The 17,016-nt window shown below is 44.2% G+C and overlaps 1 long non-coding RNA gene across 2 annotated transcripts in view; it reads left to right on the plus strand.

Moving 5' to 3' along the window:
* LOC138443331 (uncharacterized) overlaps positions 1-16,499 on the plus strand; it is a 40,079-nt gene extending 23,580 nt beyond the window's left edge. The window contains exons 3-5 of one of the 2 annotated variants that reach the window (XR_011258074.1): positions 11,552-11,813; positions 14,917-15,049; positions 16,148-16,499. This is a non-coding gene — a long non-coding RNA (uncharacterized lncRNA). Of the gene's footprint in view, positions 1-11,551; positions 11,814-12,987; positions 15,050-16,147 lie in introns of those variants that run through there. The other variant, XR_011446614.1, reaches the window with a different exon arrangement.
* Positions 16,500-17,016: the final 517 nt, after the last annotated feature.

Genomic DNA, 17,016 nt, shown 5'->3' on the forward strand with positions numbered 1-17,016 from the left:
CAAACTAACTTCTGATGTTTTAGCCACCCAGACTGTGGTATTGTGTTGTGAAAGGTTTAGCAGACTAATGCAAAGTTCAAGTTATCAATTTTTTTGTGGGTTTTTGCTTTTTCTTTCCTAGCTAAGAAATCTTTGCTTACCCCCAAATCACAAAGATTTTCTCCATGTATTTTCTGTAGGTCTTATAGCTTTATGTTTTACCATTTGGTATTTTACTTATTTTGAGTTAATTTTTATATGTAATGTTCAGTAGAGATTGAGGAGTTGTCTTCCCATATGGGCATCTAGGCTTCCCTGGTAGCTCAGATGGTAAAGAATTCGTCTGAAGTAAGGGAGACCTGGGTTCGATCCCTGGGTTGGGAAGAATCCCTGGAGAAGAGAACGGCTACCCACTCCAGTATTCTGGCCTGGAGAACTGCATGGGCAGAGGAGCCTGGTGGGCTACAGTCCATGGGGTTGCAAAGAGTCAGACATGCCTGGGTGACTTTCACTATGCATATGGACATCTAGATAATCCAGCACCATTTTTTAAGACTGTCCTTCTCTTTTTTGAACTATGTCAAAAGTAATTGACCATCTGCATTGTTTTTGACTCTTTATTCTGTTCCACTGATCTATATGACTACTCTGATGCCAGTACCACACTCTCTTGATAACCATAGGTTTACAGTGGACGTTAAAATCAGGTGATACAGGTCCTTCATCTTTTCCCCCAAAGTTGCTTCAGCCATCCTAAGTATTTTGCACTTCCATATAACTTTTAGAAGAAGCTTGTCAATCTCAAAAAAAAAAAAAAAAAAAAAAGACCTTCTCGGATTTCATTGGGATTGCCTTGAATCCATTGGCCAACGTGAAGTGGATTAACATTTTAACAGCATTCCAATCTATGAACATAATACAGCTCTCCATTTATTTTGGCCTTATTAAATTTCTTGCAGCAATGCTTCATAGATTTTAAAGTACACGTCTTGCATAGATTTTTTTTGGTCAGATTTATCCCTAAGTTTTTCCTAAATTTATCCATATGTGTTATTAAAGTTATAACACTTTCCCCAAAAGTATTATTTGATCCTACTGTAAATGGTGTTTTGTTCAGTTTTGATTCTGAGTTGTCACTGCTAGTAGAGAAAAGCAGTTGATTTTTTGAGTATTGGCCTTTTCACCATATGAAATTCACTTTTAAAAGATCCCCTGTATGTAGAGTTTTGCTTTTTCCTTTCCAATCCAGCTGCCTTTTATTTCTTTTTCTTTCCTTTTTTGAGTTGGATCTCTAGGACAATTTTGAGTAGCAGTGATACAAGCACACATTTATCTTGTTTCTCACATCGGAAGGAAAGCATAATCTTCCATAAAATTAACTGATCCTCTCTATCAGGTCAAGTGAGTTCCTTTCTGTTTCTAGCTCACTGAGAATTTTTATCATAAATTGTTGAATTTTCTCAGATACCTTCTTCTGTGTCTATTAAGATGGTTATATGGTTTTCACCCTTCATTTTATTAACACTGTGAATCTCACTGATTAATTTTTGAGTATTCAAGCAATCTTGCGTTCCTGGGATAAGCCTTACTTTTACATGGTGTATTATCCCTTAAAATATCACCAGTTCTATTTGCTTATATTTTGAAAAGCTTTTTTCAGTGTATGTTCATGAGTGATACTGGCCTGCAGTTTTTGCTTTTCCATGGTGTCTTTGTGTGATTTTAGTGTCAGTGTATAACGGTCTCATAAAGATTTGGTTCATAAAGAGTTCTCTCCTTTTTTATGAGAGAGTTGGTTTAGAACTGGTATGATCGCTTTCTTAAATGTTAGTTGAAATTCAATAGTGAAGCCATCTGGATCTAAAGTGCTCTGTTTTAAGGATAAGCTTTTAAATTACTAATTCAATTTCTTTGATGAAATATGTGTTGTGCTTGAGTTTCCAATTTCAATTTCAATATTACTACTCATATGTGAGCAAAAACTATATGCAGAACTAAGAAACCACACAAATGACTTAATTAAACATGGGACTCTAAGTAAGAGTACTGGAGTGGGTTGCCATTTCCTTCTCCAGAGGATCTTCCTGACCCAGGGATCGAACCCAGGTCTCCCGCATTGTAAGGAAGACGCTTTACCATCCAAGCCACCAGGGAACTCAATTAAACATTCAGTTCAGTTCAGTTCAGTTCAGTCTCAGTGGTGTCCGACTCTTTACGACCCCATGAATTGCAGCACGCCAGGCCTCCCCGTCCATCACCAACTCCCGGAGATCACTCAAACTCATGTCCATCCAGCCGGTGATGCCATTCAGCCATCTCATCCTCGGTCGTCCCCTTCTCCTCCTGCCCCCAATCTCTCCCAGCATCAGAGTCTTTTCCAATGAGTCAACTCTTTGCATCAGGTGGCCAAAGTATTGGAGTTTCAGCTTTAGCATCAGTCCTTCCAAAGAACACCCAGGACCGATCTCCTTTAGAATGGACTGTTTGGATCTCCTTGCAAAACATTAATACATTCAAAAGCAAAGGAGAAAAGGAAAGATATACTCATTTGAATTCATAGTTCCAAATAATAGCAAGGAGAGATAAGAAAGACTTCCTTAGCAATCAATGCAAAGAAATAGAGGAAAACAACAGAATAGGAAAGATTAGAGATCTCTTCAAGAAAATTAGAGATACCAAGGGAACATTTCATGCAAAGATGAGCACAATAAAGGACAAAAATGGTATGGACCTAACAGAAGCAGAAGATATTAAGAAGAGGTGGCAAAAATACACAGAAGAACTATACAAAAAAGATCATAATGACCCAGATAACCATGATGATGTGATCACTCACCTAGAGACAGACATCCTGGAATGCAAAGTCAAGTGGGTCTTAGGAAGCATCACTACAAACAAAGCTAGTGGAGGTGATGGAATTCCACTTGAGCTATTTCAAATCCTGAAAGATGATGCTGTGAGAGTGCTGCACTCAATATGCCAGCAAATCTGGAAAACTCAGCAGTGGCCACAGGACTGGAAAAGGTCAGATTTCATTCCAATCCCAAAGAAAGGCAATGCCAAAGAATGCTCAAACTACTGCCCAATTGCACTCATCTCACATGCTAGAAAAGTAATGCTAAAAATTCTCCAAACCAGGCTTCAACAGTACATGAACCCTGAACGTCCAGATGTTCAAGTTGGATTTCGAAAAGGCAGAGGAACCAGAGACCTAATTGCCAACATCCACTGGATCATCAAAAAAGCAAGAGAGTTCAAAAAAAATATCTGCTTCTGCTTTATTGACTACGCCAAAGCCTTTGACTATGTGGATCACAACTAGCTGTGGAAAATTCTTAAAGAGATGAGAATACCAGATCACCTGACCTGCCTCCTGAGAAATCTATACGCAGGTCAAGAAGCAACAGTTAGAACTGGACGTGGAACAACAGACTGGTTCCAAATCAGGAAAGGAGTGTGCCAAGGCTATATATTGTCACCCTGCTTATTTAACTTATATGCAGAGTACATCATGTGAAATGCTGGGCTGGAGGAAGCACAAGCTGGAATCAAGATTGCTGGGAGAAATATCAATAACCCTAGATATGCAGATGATACCACCATTATGGCAGAAAGCAAAAAACTAAAGAACCTCTTGATGAAAGTGAAAGAAGAGAGTAAAAAAGTTGGCTTAAAATTCAACATTCAGAAAACTGAGATCATGGTATCCAGTCCCATCACTTCATGGGAAATAGATGGGAAAACAATGGAAACAGTGAGAGAGGTTTTAAATGAAATATTTACCTTAAAAGCTAAGTGGCCAAAGTAAATTTAAAAGGTGTTGAATCCCCAAAGCAGTCAGCCTTCCTCTCTACCTCAGTCACTGTTGGGTCCTCTGACCTGGCATTCCGGTGTTTTCTGAGACACAGGGAACCCAGCACGTGGGCTGCTCAGTGGGAGGTGGTGGATGACAATGCTGTGGTAGACTGGGGTTTTATTCTCTCCCTCTCTATATGTATCCTGATGGTCACTGGTCAGTAGATGCAATATTTTCCCATATGCTTCCAGATTCAATGACTTGGTAAACATAACTCTATTCACTGCTCCTTGTGTATGTCAATTTAGGAGTAAATAGCCAAAGTATTTTATTTTCTTATGTTCTTTCACATGCATGATTCAAATCAGTCAAAGCAGGCCACAGGAGGAAACACAATGCCAAGGATGAGGGATAATTCACAAAATTCAGGAAACATTCATCACACATGTAAGACTATTCGAATATTTTTATTTCTTCTTAAGTAAGCTGTGTCTTTAAGCAACTGGCCATTTCATCCAAGTTGTTGATTTTGTTGGCATAAAGCTTTTCATTGCCTTCCCTTAGAATGCTGTTATCATCTCCAGAATCTGCAGTTACGCTCTCTCTTTCATTCATTGTGTGAGTAATTTGTATTCTCCTCCTGCTCACCCCACTGATGACTTGCTGTCCCAGGTTTTCTCAATTTATTGATCTTTTCAAAGTCAGCTCTTGATTTGCTTGGATTTCTCAATTATTTTTTCATTTCCTATTTCTGTTCCTTAATATCTTTTCACTTATTTTGGGTGTAATTTGCTTTTTTTCCCCTTCGTTTTTTAAGAGTGAAGCTTACAATGTTGACAAAACACCTTTCTAAAGCAAACATTTAAAGCCAGAAATGTTCAGTCAGCAGTGTCCAAGAAATTTTATGTTGACTTTTCATTTTCACTTAGTTAAAATATTTTTTAAATGTCCCTTGTGATTTACTCTATGAATCAAAAGTTATTTTGAAGTTATTTTAGATCTCACACATTTGGGATTTTAGCACCTTTCTAGTATTGATTGGTGGTTTAATTCCATTTTGGTCAGAGAGCATGTTTTGGTTTTACTCCTTCAAAATACATTGAGACTTCCTTATAGTACAGAAAAGGGTCTGTCTTGATACACAATCTATGTGCACTTGAAAAAAAAGGTGGGGCTGTTGTCAAGTGGCCTTCAATAAATGTCAATTAGGTCAAATCAGCTGGAAGTGCTGTTCAGGTCTTTTCTAGCTTTACTGATTTTCTAACTACTTGTTCTATTGAGAGAGGAGTATTGAAATATCCAACAACAATTGTGGATCTGTCTATTCATCTTTGCAATTCTGTAAGTTTTCCTTCACTCATTTTAAAGCTGTATTAGTGGAAGTATACATATTTATGATTTTGTGTCCTCTTGATGCACTGTGTTTTAACATAATTGCATATTCATTTTTGCATCTAGTAATAGTCTGTGTTTTAAATACTCCGTTTAATATAACTTTTGGTATGACTCTACCATCTTGTTACTTGTTTCCTATTTGGCCCATCGGCTCCTGGCATCTTTTTTCCTTTCCTTGCCTTCCTTTGGATTCATTGAGTTTTGTGTTAATTTCATTCAGTTTCCACTATTGACTAATTAGGGATATATCTTTGTTTTTATTTCTTGCTGTTTGTTCTACTACTTACAATATATATCTTTTCCTACTAAACCCCACTCATGCTTGGGCATGAGCCTCATCTTAGAGCCTCACGTTCAGTAGCTTTATACAGCCACTGATAGATCCAAACAAGACTCAGTTTGGCCCTAATCTCCCTGCTCTCTAGCTCCCCAGCATGAGCTCTTCGTCTAAATCACGCCGAGTTCCTCGAGGTTTTCATGTCCCCATGTGCCTTTCCCCCACCAGGAACCTGTGTGTTTGGTTGGTCCTCTGGCTGGTAAGGCCTCACAGCACCTCTGCCAGTTTCACCCCCAGCAGGCGTTTTCCTTCTTGTGTTTATAGAGCCAGCCCACCATCTCCGTCTGCATCAGCTCTTCTCCACCCACCTCTCTGTGCCTGCATGCGTGCACACACACAGACATGCATGCAGCACCCTCAACCCCAGAAGTGAATCTAGGTTTGGCCTTGGTTTACTTGCTCCGTTTGTTTCAGTGGGACATCTTAAAGACAAAGATGTTGCCTTATACATTTTTGCAGTATTTTCTCTCCAGACCCAGGAACATGATAGCAACTCAACAGCTGACTGCTGAATGGTATACTGACTTCCACCTTAGGAATTTATCTGCCGAATGGACCAGCATATTCACACCAGCCAATGCATGCATCCTCTTTTCTCACTCACTGCTGATTAAAGACTGCTAAATCAACCTTTGAAAATATACTGATTGTTATGGCCCCTTTGCCAATACATTTGCTCTTTCTACACGGCCCAGAACAACGGCTCCTGGTACACAGTTCTTAGTTACATAGGTTACACTCACGGCTTCACCCTGGTCACCTTATTTAGACCATTGCCTTCCAAAGTCTCCTTGGCTCCTCTCTGTTTACTCTTAAGAAGGATTTTTTTCAGTAGATGGCTCCTTTTTCTCTTTTTTATTATTTTCTAGTGAAATATGGTAGTTTTGATCTCAAGGGTAAACCTATCTTTTACTACGCTCTGCCCTCAAAGCTGGAGGAATCTCCTTCTGTACCCCTCGAACCAAAAACCAGGCTGACAACTTTTTAAAACCTACTACTTCAGAGACGTATGACATTAGACAGGTTACTTAACTTTTCTGAGACTGAGTCTGATCATCTAGAAAGTGAAGGTGTTGATGATAATTATTAATGTTATTAATTGTAGTGATAATTCAATCACAGGGTTGCTGGGATAATTAGATGAAGTACATCAATGACATAAGGTATTCAATACATGTTGTTCTAATTATTATTTTTATTGACCCTCAATACACTGATGATACCACCCTGCTGTTCCTCCAGCCTCTCACAAATACATAAATACTTCCAGAATCTGTTAGGGGCTATGCCACAGTTGGGGTTGCCCAGAGAGAGGAAGAGTGCCTGCCTTTGGCATTGGAGGAGTAATATTCTATGAACCTTGAGAGCAGACAGTCAACTTCAATTGGTGGCTCAGTGAGTGATTTAGAAACGAGAGACCAGGCATATAATCTGTATAAAATTATGTGGGATTCCAGAATTCAGGTCTTTTAAGAACACTGAACAATTCTGGAACTTTGGTCCATGAGAAGTATATAGGTTTAGGGAACAATAGACTCTTAGAACATTAGGCTGTGTGTTTCTAGATCCAAAGGTTTGAAAGAACTTTCTGTGATTCTGGACCATTAACCTGTGAAAATGTTATATGGTTTGCAATTTTGGCTAATAATAATGTTATGCCATTTCGTAACTTTATGTGCTTCTGGAAACTTGACCTGTAATAGACTTACATGATTTTGGAAACTTGATTTATTAAAACATTACATGGTTCTGAAAACTTGGCATGAAAAACATACGCTTGATTCCAGGATCCTTGCTGTCACAATTACTGTTTTATTTCAGAAACTTGCTCACAAGAATATTATCTGATTCTGGAAGCCTGGTCCATAAGTGCATGCATGCTAAGTCACTTCAGTTGTGTCTGACTCTTTGTGACCCCATGGACGGTAGCCTGCCAGTCTCCTCTGTCCATGAGATTCTTCAGCTAAGAACACTGGAATGGGTTGCCATTTCCTACTCCAGGGTATCTCCCCTACCCAGGGATCAAACCCCCGTGTCTTGGTTTTCTACATTGGCAGGCAGGTTCTTTACCACTAGCGCCACCTGGGAAGCCCTGGTATCACTTACGTGCAGAATCTAAAAGGAAACGATGCAAATGAACTTATTTATAAAACAGAAATGTACTCACAGACTTAGAGAATGAACTTATGGCTACCAGCAGGGGAAGGATGGTTAGGTTGTATGAGATCGACATGTACACACAGCTATATTTAAAATGAATGACCAACACGAACGTGCTGTATAGCACAGGGAATTCTGATCAATGCTTTGTGGCAGTCTGGATGGAACGGAAGGAGAGTTTGGGGGAGAATGGATACATGTACATGTATGGGTGAATCTCTTTGCTGTCCACCTGAAACTACCACAACATTGTTAATTGGTTATACTCCAAGACACATAAAAAGCTTAAAAAAAAACAAACCAACCAAAAAACCCTCATTAGAAACTAAGCATGCCCCGCCAGTGAAGCAAGACCCTTCTGAGCACTTTGCCCAATGCTTTGCGATTTGTGAGGTTTTTCAGTCTGATTGGATAACAAGCACTGTTCCTGACCCTGTGTGAACTTCTGCTCCAGAATCCCACTAATCCTTTCAGGTGCTCTTCCTCTGGCTCAGGCAGTATCCTCACAGGGACTGTGCTTCTCAGAACTCTGCTCAAGACCTCAGGGGGACCCTCTGTCGATACTTGCAGTTGTTAGCTCTCTCCTCTCCAGCACTCTGCCCCGTGAATCCTAGCTGCCTTTCAGTTCTCTCTCCTCAACTCAAGGAGTCGTCCGGGATTTGCCTGTGTTCCTTCTCCCTGCCCTGTGGCCAGGAAACACTCCCCTGGCCAACACAATGAGGCAGTCGCAGGACTCAGCTCATTTGTTTGTTGTGTTTGGAGATCACTGACCTTTGTTGCCTGAGATCCAGCGTCTTGAAAACCATTGTCTCATATTTTTGATTGTTTCAGGTAGGCCAGTAAATCCCGTTCCTTACCTCTTCCTGGCAGGAAAGACTCCAATTGTTCCAGATGTCATTCGCCCATGTGCATCCACGTATTAGGTCGACCCATCCTTAACCACATCATTTCTGTGCTCATCACTTTTTTAAAGATTTATTTACTTTATTTTTTGGCTGTGCTGGGTCTTCGCTGCTGCACGTGGGCTTTCTCTAGTTGCAGAAAGCAGGGGCTTCCCATTGCACTCAGCGGGCCTCTCGTTGCTGTGACGTCTCTTGTTGCAAGTGCTGGGGCTGGGTGCGCTGGCTTCAGGAGTTGCAGCTCGCAGGCTCTAGAGCACCGACTCTGTAGTTGTGGCACATAGGCTTAGGTGCGTGTGGGATCTTCCTGGACCAGGGGCTGATTCTAGAAGTTTCCCCTTTGCCCTTCTGCCCTGTTCCATTGCCATTGCAAGGCAGATTCTTAAGCACTGGACCACCAGGGAAGCCCAGCTCATCACTTTTTGCAGTGCCTTTCCAAATGTAGCCAACATTAAGCAAATCACACTATTAGCTTTCTGCCTTCAAACTTCTTTCCCTGGACCACTTTCCACACAACCACAGGTAATTGTTTTACCTAATCCTTCTCCACTGCAAAGATTGTCATCTTTCCAGCCTCCAGCATTAATTTTATCACCACCTGCCATGGAATCTCTAAGCATATGCCACATTTTTTGTTTTTGGTTTGTTTCAACAGCACCCCCCCCCCCCACTTCCAAATACAAATTTCTGTCAGTCAGAATAGGATAGGCCAAGCAATGCTAACAACACCCCCCAGATGAATAAGACTTTATTTCTGGTTCACATTTCACGTCCAGTGTGGACCAGAAGGAAGGGGACCTCACTCATGGTAATCACCCAGAAACCAGGCCACTCAAGGCTCCACCTGAACACCCGCTTTCACAGTTGCTGAGCAAGATGGGGACATGGCCAAAACTGTATCTTGGCTCTTCAAGCTTCCCAAGAGGGTCATACATTACTTCTGTCCACACTGTATAGGTCAGGGCAAGACCTATGACTTCACTTAATTCCCAAAGAGATCAGAGACATTCAGTCCTACCATGTGCCAAGAAAGAGGAAAATGGGAATATTTTCTACCCACCCCAGTGCACACTCACATACTGTGTAGCTCGCTCTTTGATAATCAGCAGTCAATATCAATACGTGATTTGCTGAATGATGCTCCACTACCTGGAATATTTAACAAGAAATGCCTTGTTCCAGACTTCCCCTGGGTGGTCAGAGTTTACTGCAGAACAAAGGAAACTCTTAACCACCAAGGCAGTGCAGATCTGCAAAGCATCAGGCTGGCCAGGTGGAGACAGCTAGGAAGGCTTGCAGCAGAAACATTCGCACTCACAGGAAGCTTGGGTTTAGTTTCTAAGGAGGCATTTTCCAGCAGTGACTCTGCTGCTGCCATGTGACCTTGAACAAGTCATGTCTCCTCTGTAGCCCTCAGCTTTTCCTCCTCAAAAAGAGGGGGAAACGTGTGGAAATTTCCAGGAGAGTGGCTGGCTTGCTCCCTCCTCACTGGCTGGGAAATATCTCTCACCCCTGGACCTGAGCCTGGGGCTGATTCACAGTAACTCTCAGCAGCATGGGCCGGGTCAACCAGTTGTTTATCTTGGAGTCTGAGCCCATTCCTGGCATTGCAGAGACACAGGCACTAAAGGCATTTGGGGGGCTGGTGGATCCCCACCCCCACTTTTCTACCCTCTCCCCTCCATCGTCTCTCACCCCAGGGGCTCAAGGGACTGTCTAAAAATGCGACTCAAAGGCCAGCAAGGGCAATTTCCCAGGGGCAGAGTCTGATGGTTCCCATGGAGACCCTCCTGTTTGCTTCCAAGGAACCTTCCCTGGTAATGACTCTTGAACTGATGCCTCTTTTCCAGCACCCTCTTCTGCCCCCAGCTTGTCTCTGAGCTCAGAGCTTCCATTCCTCCCTGCAGACAATTCTAGAAGTTTCCCCTCTGTCCTCCTGTCCTGTTCCCTGCCCCCATCCACCACTGCTGGTGATGGCCAGTTCCGTCTCCCCACTTCCCCTTTGCAGCCCCTTGCCCAGCAGCCTTCAATGGCTGCCTTTTAGGGAACGAAGGAATGAAGCCGTCCTGTAACTCCGGACACCCCCCAGCCCTCAGTTCAGGGCAGTCTGCTGGACACATGGTGTGTGTGCTTCCTGGATTATCTCCCCTCAACCCCATCCCTTTCTCTGGTTGTCTGAGGGGTATCTCAGACCTCATGCCGTTGACCACACCAGCCGACTCCAAGCTCTTACGTCCCCTGCTGTAGATAGCTAACTGTAGAGGGTGGTGGTTGAGAGCGGAGGCACCGTCACCAGGCTGCACACCCTGGCTCTCCTTCCCCTGAGTGAGTGGCTGTATCACTGCATGGCTCAGTTTGCCCATCTTAAGATGGTGCCTCCCTCAGAGGGTTACCGGGAGGAGCAACTGGGAGACATCATGTAACAATACGCATTGTGTCTGTGTGTGGCCAGTGACCTGCACACTAGGCAACACATATTTCATCCACTGACCCACCCACTCGGCACCTGTACTGAGCCCCTCAGTTTCGCTGGGCTCTGAGTTAGTTGCTGTGGACACACAGCAGCAGAGGACTCAGTCCTGGCCCTACAGCAGGAACAGAGACTGACCCTCTGCCTGGAGGACAGTACCTGAGCCCGGGTGGCCCGGGTGAGAGCATCACACCCCAGCGTGACCCTAAACTCCTGGAGGATGACGTGGTAACATCTCCGTGCTCCCTCCGGTGCCTGGCACCCGGCCCTCACTGCAGTTGCTGAGCAGTGGAGTCAGCGATGAGTACTCAACTTCGCGTTGTCAACTTAAAAAAAGTGCACAACGTGACGTTGTGAGTTAAGTTTTATTTGGGGCAATATGAGGACTGCAGCCCAGGAGACAGCACCTCAGATAGTTCTGAGAAACGGTTCCAAAGAGCTGAGGGGAGAAGATAGCATGTCTGTGATTTTGGTAAAGGGACAGTGCATGCAATCAAGCACATATTTTTTTATAGAAAGTTTCTGCTGGTCTCATGAAGCTTCTGCTAGTCACGAGAAACAATCATCACCAAGAAGGATTTTAGTGCTTTTCTAGATATGAGGAGATACAAGAATTGGGCTCACAAAATCAGCTCCTGAGAAGATCTAACTATCTGAAGACCTGTCCTGCCAGTTTCCTGGAGCACAGAGTGCCCCATCTCTACTCTCCACCCTGATCTCCTTCAGGGTTGCTGGAGGTCAGCAGCTGCGGCAGCGCATGATTTAATCCTTGCAGAGGTAAGTAGCAGACACTCATGGCAAGTGCCAATTTGTGATTGGCACTGTGTCTCATTTTCTGCATCTGTGAAATGGTCGAAGTATTTCCTCTTTTGTGGGGCTGTGAGGATTGAAGGAATTATGATTAATAAAATCATGATGCCCGGCACACGTGGAGGGCTCAATCGATGAGGAAAGTATCAAAAAATGAAGACCCTACCTCTGAACCTTCGTGAATTTTCCCCCAACTTTTCGAGCTGGGGGCTTAGTTCACTTATTTTCACTGGATTGATATATAAAGGCCTTTGCTGCTATAAATGTTAGGTCTGGGGTTTATGTGACTCCAAAGCGTGTGGCCTTCCTACTGCCCCTACCCCAGTCGCTTGCCAAATATGAGGTAGTCAGCTCAATCCTGTGAATTGAATCACGAATTAAATTGCATCGCCTGTGTGGGTGTGGCCTCTGCCCACATTTTAAAGTTGGTGAGATAAAGGATGGGGTTTCCCCACTGGCCTCTCCCACCAGCTCCAAACGCCCCGAGGCTGAGGCCCTGTGCCCCCCAGCCAGACTGGCATCCTCCAGTCTGGAGCCCAGCCTGGAACAGGGCGGGAGGGGGCCGAATCCTGGGGTGGGGGGCAGAGCGGCAGCCAGGGCGGCGCTTGAGGGAGCCAGAGGGCTTTCCTCTTCCTTCAGTTCTGGTAGAGACATTCCTGTTTTGAGAGAGAGAAATCCTATCGTCCAGGCCAGGAGGGTAAAGAGCCAGGCTAAACAGCCTCCCGTCTGGGAGGCTGTGGGCACTGGGGGAAGGCGGCAGGAGCTGGGGCCGCCTCCTGAGCTCAGTCCTGCTGTCCCTAGCCCCCTGGAGACCGCTGGGCCAACACCCAGAAAGCCTGTCAGGGTCAGCGGCCGCCCAGAGACTTGGTGCTTCCTCCAGAAAGGTCCCATTTCCTCTGCACGGGGCCTCCTAAATGCCCAGACCTCACCTCACCCTGCTGTCCCTCTCTTGCCAGCCCGTCTCACTCATTTTCCAGAGCAAAATCCCGACAAGAGCAGTGCTGGCCACCCTCAGTTCTCCAGGCGAAAAATGGGCTCGAGGCCCTTTTCCGAATATAGAATCACTCTCTGCTGATGGTCCCGTATATTCCGCTGCGCCCCCTCCCTATCTCCTGCCTGGAGGGTGACCAGACAAGGGACTGTAGTGTTTGTCTTGCCAATGAAGAAATCCATCTGGAGATAAGGAGTGACCTTCTCTTAGACTTCCCTAAACTCCAGGAAGATTCTGTCATCTAATTGCAATGTGTGTGTGTGCGTGTTTAGAGCAAGTTTCTGTAAATCAAGTCGTGACTCATTTACCCCAAGTGACAATGATAGTCATTAATATATTTTCAGAATTATTTTAGTGAATAAAAGAAACAAAACACCTCAGGTAAAGTCCCTTATCTCCTTCTTCTCCCCTTCCTTTCCCCAAAGGCAACTACCACAATATATTTGGTGTTTATCCTTCTAATCAACTTAAATGCAGACATATGTTCCATCAATTTGATTATCATTTTTAATCTACATCAGTTCAGTTCAGTTCAGTCGCTCAGTCATGTCCGACTCTTTGCAACCCCATGGACTGCAGCGCACCAGGCCTCCTTGTCCATCATCGACCCCTGGAGTTTACTCAAACTCATGTCCGTTGAGTCGGTGAAGACATCCAACCATCTCATCCTCTGTCATCCTCTTCTCCTCCCGCCTTCAATCTTTCCCAGCATCGGGGTCATTTAAAATGAAGCAGTTCTTTGTGTCAGGTGGCCAAAGTATTGGAGTTTCAGCTTCAACATCAGTCCTTCCAATGAATATTCAGGACTGATTTTCTTTAGGATCCACTGGTTGGATCTCCTTGCTGTCCAAGGGACTCTCAAGAGTCTTCTCCAACACCACAGTTCAAAAGCATCTATTCTTCAGTGTTCAGCTTTCTTCATAGTCCAACTCTCACATCCATACATGACTACAGGAAAAACCATAGCCTTGACTAGATGGACCCTTGCTGGCAAAGCAATATCTCTGCTTTTTAATAAGCTGTCTAGATTGGTCATAACTTTTCTTCCAAGGAGGAAGCATCTTTTAATTTCATGGCTGCAGTCACCATCTGCAGTCATTTTGGAGCCCAAAAAATAAAGTCTGTCACTGTGTCCATTGTTTTCCCATCTATTTCCCATGAAGTGATGGGACCAGATGCCATGATCTTGGTTTTCTGAATGTTGAGTTTTAAGACAGCTTTTTCACTCTCCTCTTTCACTTTCATCAAGAGGCTTTTTAGTTCCTCTTCACTTTCTGCCATAAGGGTGGTGTCATCTGCATATCTGAGGTTATTGACATTTCTCCCGGCAATCTTGATTCCACCTTGTGCTTCATCCAGCCCAGCGTATCTCATGATGTACTCGACATATAAGTTAAATAAGCAGGGTGACAATATACAACCTTGATGTATTCCTTTTCCGATATGGAACAAGTCTATTGTTCCATGCCCAGTTCCAACTGATGCTTCTTGACCTGCATTCAGATTTCTCAGGAGATAGGTCAGGTGGTCTGGTAATCCCATCTCTTTAAGAATTTTCCAGTTTGTTGTGATCTACACAGTCAAAGGCTTTGGCATAGTCAATAAAGCAGAAGTAGATGTTTTTCTGGAATTCTCTTGCTTTTTCGATGATTCAACAGATGTTGGCAATTTGATCTATGGTTCCTCTGCCTTTTCTAAATCCAGCTTGAACATCTGGAAGTTCATGGTTCATGTACTGTTGAAGCCTGGCTTGGAGAATGTTGAGAATTTGGAGAATTTTTAATCTACATAGCATCTCTCTAAATATTTCATTCTGTCACTTTTTTTAACAGTGTGATATTTAGATCAGTCTTTGTGGATATATAAATCTAGTTCTTTTAATGTCAGTACACTATTTTATAGAATAAACACACCACATATTATCCACCAATTAATAAACATGTAGATTAGCCAATGTCTTTCTATTAAAATTAAAACTACAAAGAGCATATTTGCAGCGGTGTACCAGTAAATGTTTAACCATCAACTTTCTGTTAAAAAAAAAAAAGCCCTTGTTTGTAATGTTTGCTAATTTCTGAGGTGTGAATAATCTCACCACGACTCATGACTGATCTCAAGCTACTGACAGACATCCCTGAATGCAGAGCTGGGAAGAGTTGGGACGACCCAGCCCACAAGCGGGTACAGGCCAGCGGCAGCACTGCCGCAGCAGGTAAGTCCCCCCGCACACGTGTGCGAGCGGCTCTTAGGGATACATGTCACAGTGAAGATGCTGTGGGCATTCTCAAGTTTATCACATTGCCAAACTCTTCTCTGCTGTTGCTGCTGCCGAGTCACTTCAGTCGTGTCCGACTCTGTGCGACCCCATAGATGGCAGCCCACCAGGCTCCCCCGTCCCTGGGATTCTCCAGGCAAGAACACTGGAGTGGGCTACCGTTTCCTTCTCCAGTGCATGAAAGTGAAAAGTCAAGTGAAGTCGTGTCCGACTATTAGCAACCTCATGGACTGCAGCCCACCAGGCTCCTTTGTCCATGGGATTTTCCAGGCAAGAGCACTGGAGTGAGGTGCCTTTGCCTTCTCCAAAACTATTCTCTAGATTGGCCTAATTTACACTCTTTCTAGCAACACATGAGACTGTTTGTGTGTCCATCTCCTTTAACAATATTCAATATACTTTTCCAACTTGGCCATTTTCACCAACACGATGAATGAGCAGTGTACAACTTGGGGGACGAACACCTTTTCACGTGGTTATCGACGCCTTGGGTGTTCTCTTTTGCAAACTGCCTTTTGTATTCTCAGCCCATTGTAATCTTGATTCATTTATTTTCTTTAACGATCAATAGTGGTTCTTCCTACATTATTTCCTAATCCCTTGCCTGTTGTATGAATGGCAAATATCGTTAGTTAGACTAATTTTTTCTTTATTGGTTTGTGCTTTTTTGTAGTTTAAGGAATTCTTCCTCCTCTTCCCCAACCATAGATACCCCTCCTTTCTTTATTACAAGAGCAATATAGATTCTTTGCAGGAAAATTAGAAAATACATAGAATCAATGAAAAATGAAATCAAATCAAATGAATCAAAATGAAAACAAATCAAATGAAAAGTCACTGACAGCCCTACAACCCAGAGACCACAGTCAGTATGCTGGTGTGTTGCCGTCTGGCGTGTATCTATGTCTACACTGTCCCTCACGGTGGGCCAGGGACACCACAGCGCTGAGGGCATCTTGCTGTACAGTATGCAACTCTCTGAGAGTTCGGTTTAGCAGTGTTTAATTTGTCGGTCTTCCTTCCTGGGGTTCCCAGGTGGCTCAGTGGTAAAGAATCCACCTGGCAGTTCAGGCGATGTGGGTTTGATCCCTGGTCCAGAAGACCTCACATGCCGCAGAACGACTAAGCCCACGGGTCACCACCACTGAGCCTGTGCTCTGGAGCCGGGAACCGCAACTGCTGAGCCCACCTGCCGAAACTGCTGACGCCCGATCACCCTGGAGCCTGTGCGCCGCCGCAAGAGAAGCCACGCATTGAGAAATCCAGGCACTACAACTAGAAAGCAGCCCCTGCTCGCCGCAACTAGAGAAAAGCCCGCGCTGCTACAAAGACCCAGCACGGCCATAAGCAAAAATTACTTTAAAAAATCTTCCTTCTTGACCTTTTAGAGCTGGACCTTACATGCTTGGTTCTTTTTCCTTTTTGTTGACAGGTTGTTTAATGTATCTGCTCTTGTGGCACCAAAACCTTCTTCTGTCTTGAGCCAAGTCTTCTGGCTCCTTCTCTCCTGCTCCCTGGACTAGGCTCTGGCAGAACCAGCTGGAGCCTTCTGTGGGGCAGGGGAGGGGCCGCAGGGAGGACGGAAGGGGAAAGGCCCTGAGCTGGAGGTTGGGTCATTCCACTGCAGCCTCCGCTCCTCCGCGAAACTGTGGATGACCATGAGCGAGTCACTTAGCTTCTCTCAGTTCTGCTCCTTGCTTCCTGCTCCCTGGAGGGTGCAAACTACCCTTGGTAGGTTTCCAGACCTGGAGAAGGTGGAGGTGGCTAAGAGGTGGAGAGGAGAGATGCCAGGCCCAGGTGTGCTTGAAGCTGGGAATTCTCTATGGAGAAACCTCCTTGCCTGAGGCAGGATTGAAGCTACTTCTCTTCTGCCACGTGAATATGTAGCATTGCTCAGACGAACC

Source organism: Ovis canadensis, chromosome 7, assembly GCF_042477335.2.
Source record: "Ovis canadensis isolate MfBH-ARS-UI-01 breed Bighorn chromosome 7, ARS-UI_OviCan_v2, whole genome shotgun sequence".
Taxonomy (NCBI): Eukaryota; Metazoa; Chordata; class Mammalia; order Artiodactyla; family Bovidae; genus Ovis; species Ovis canadensis.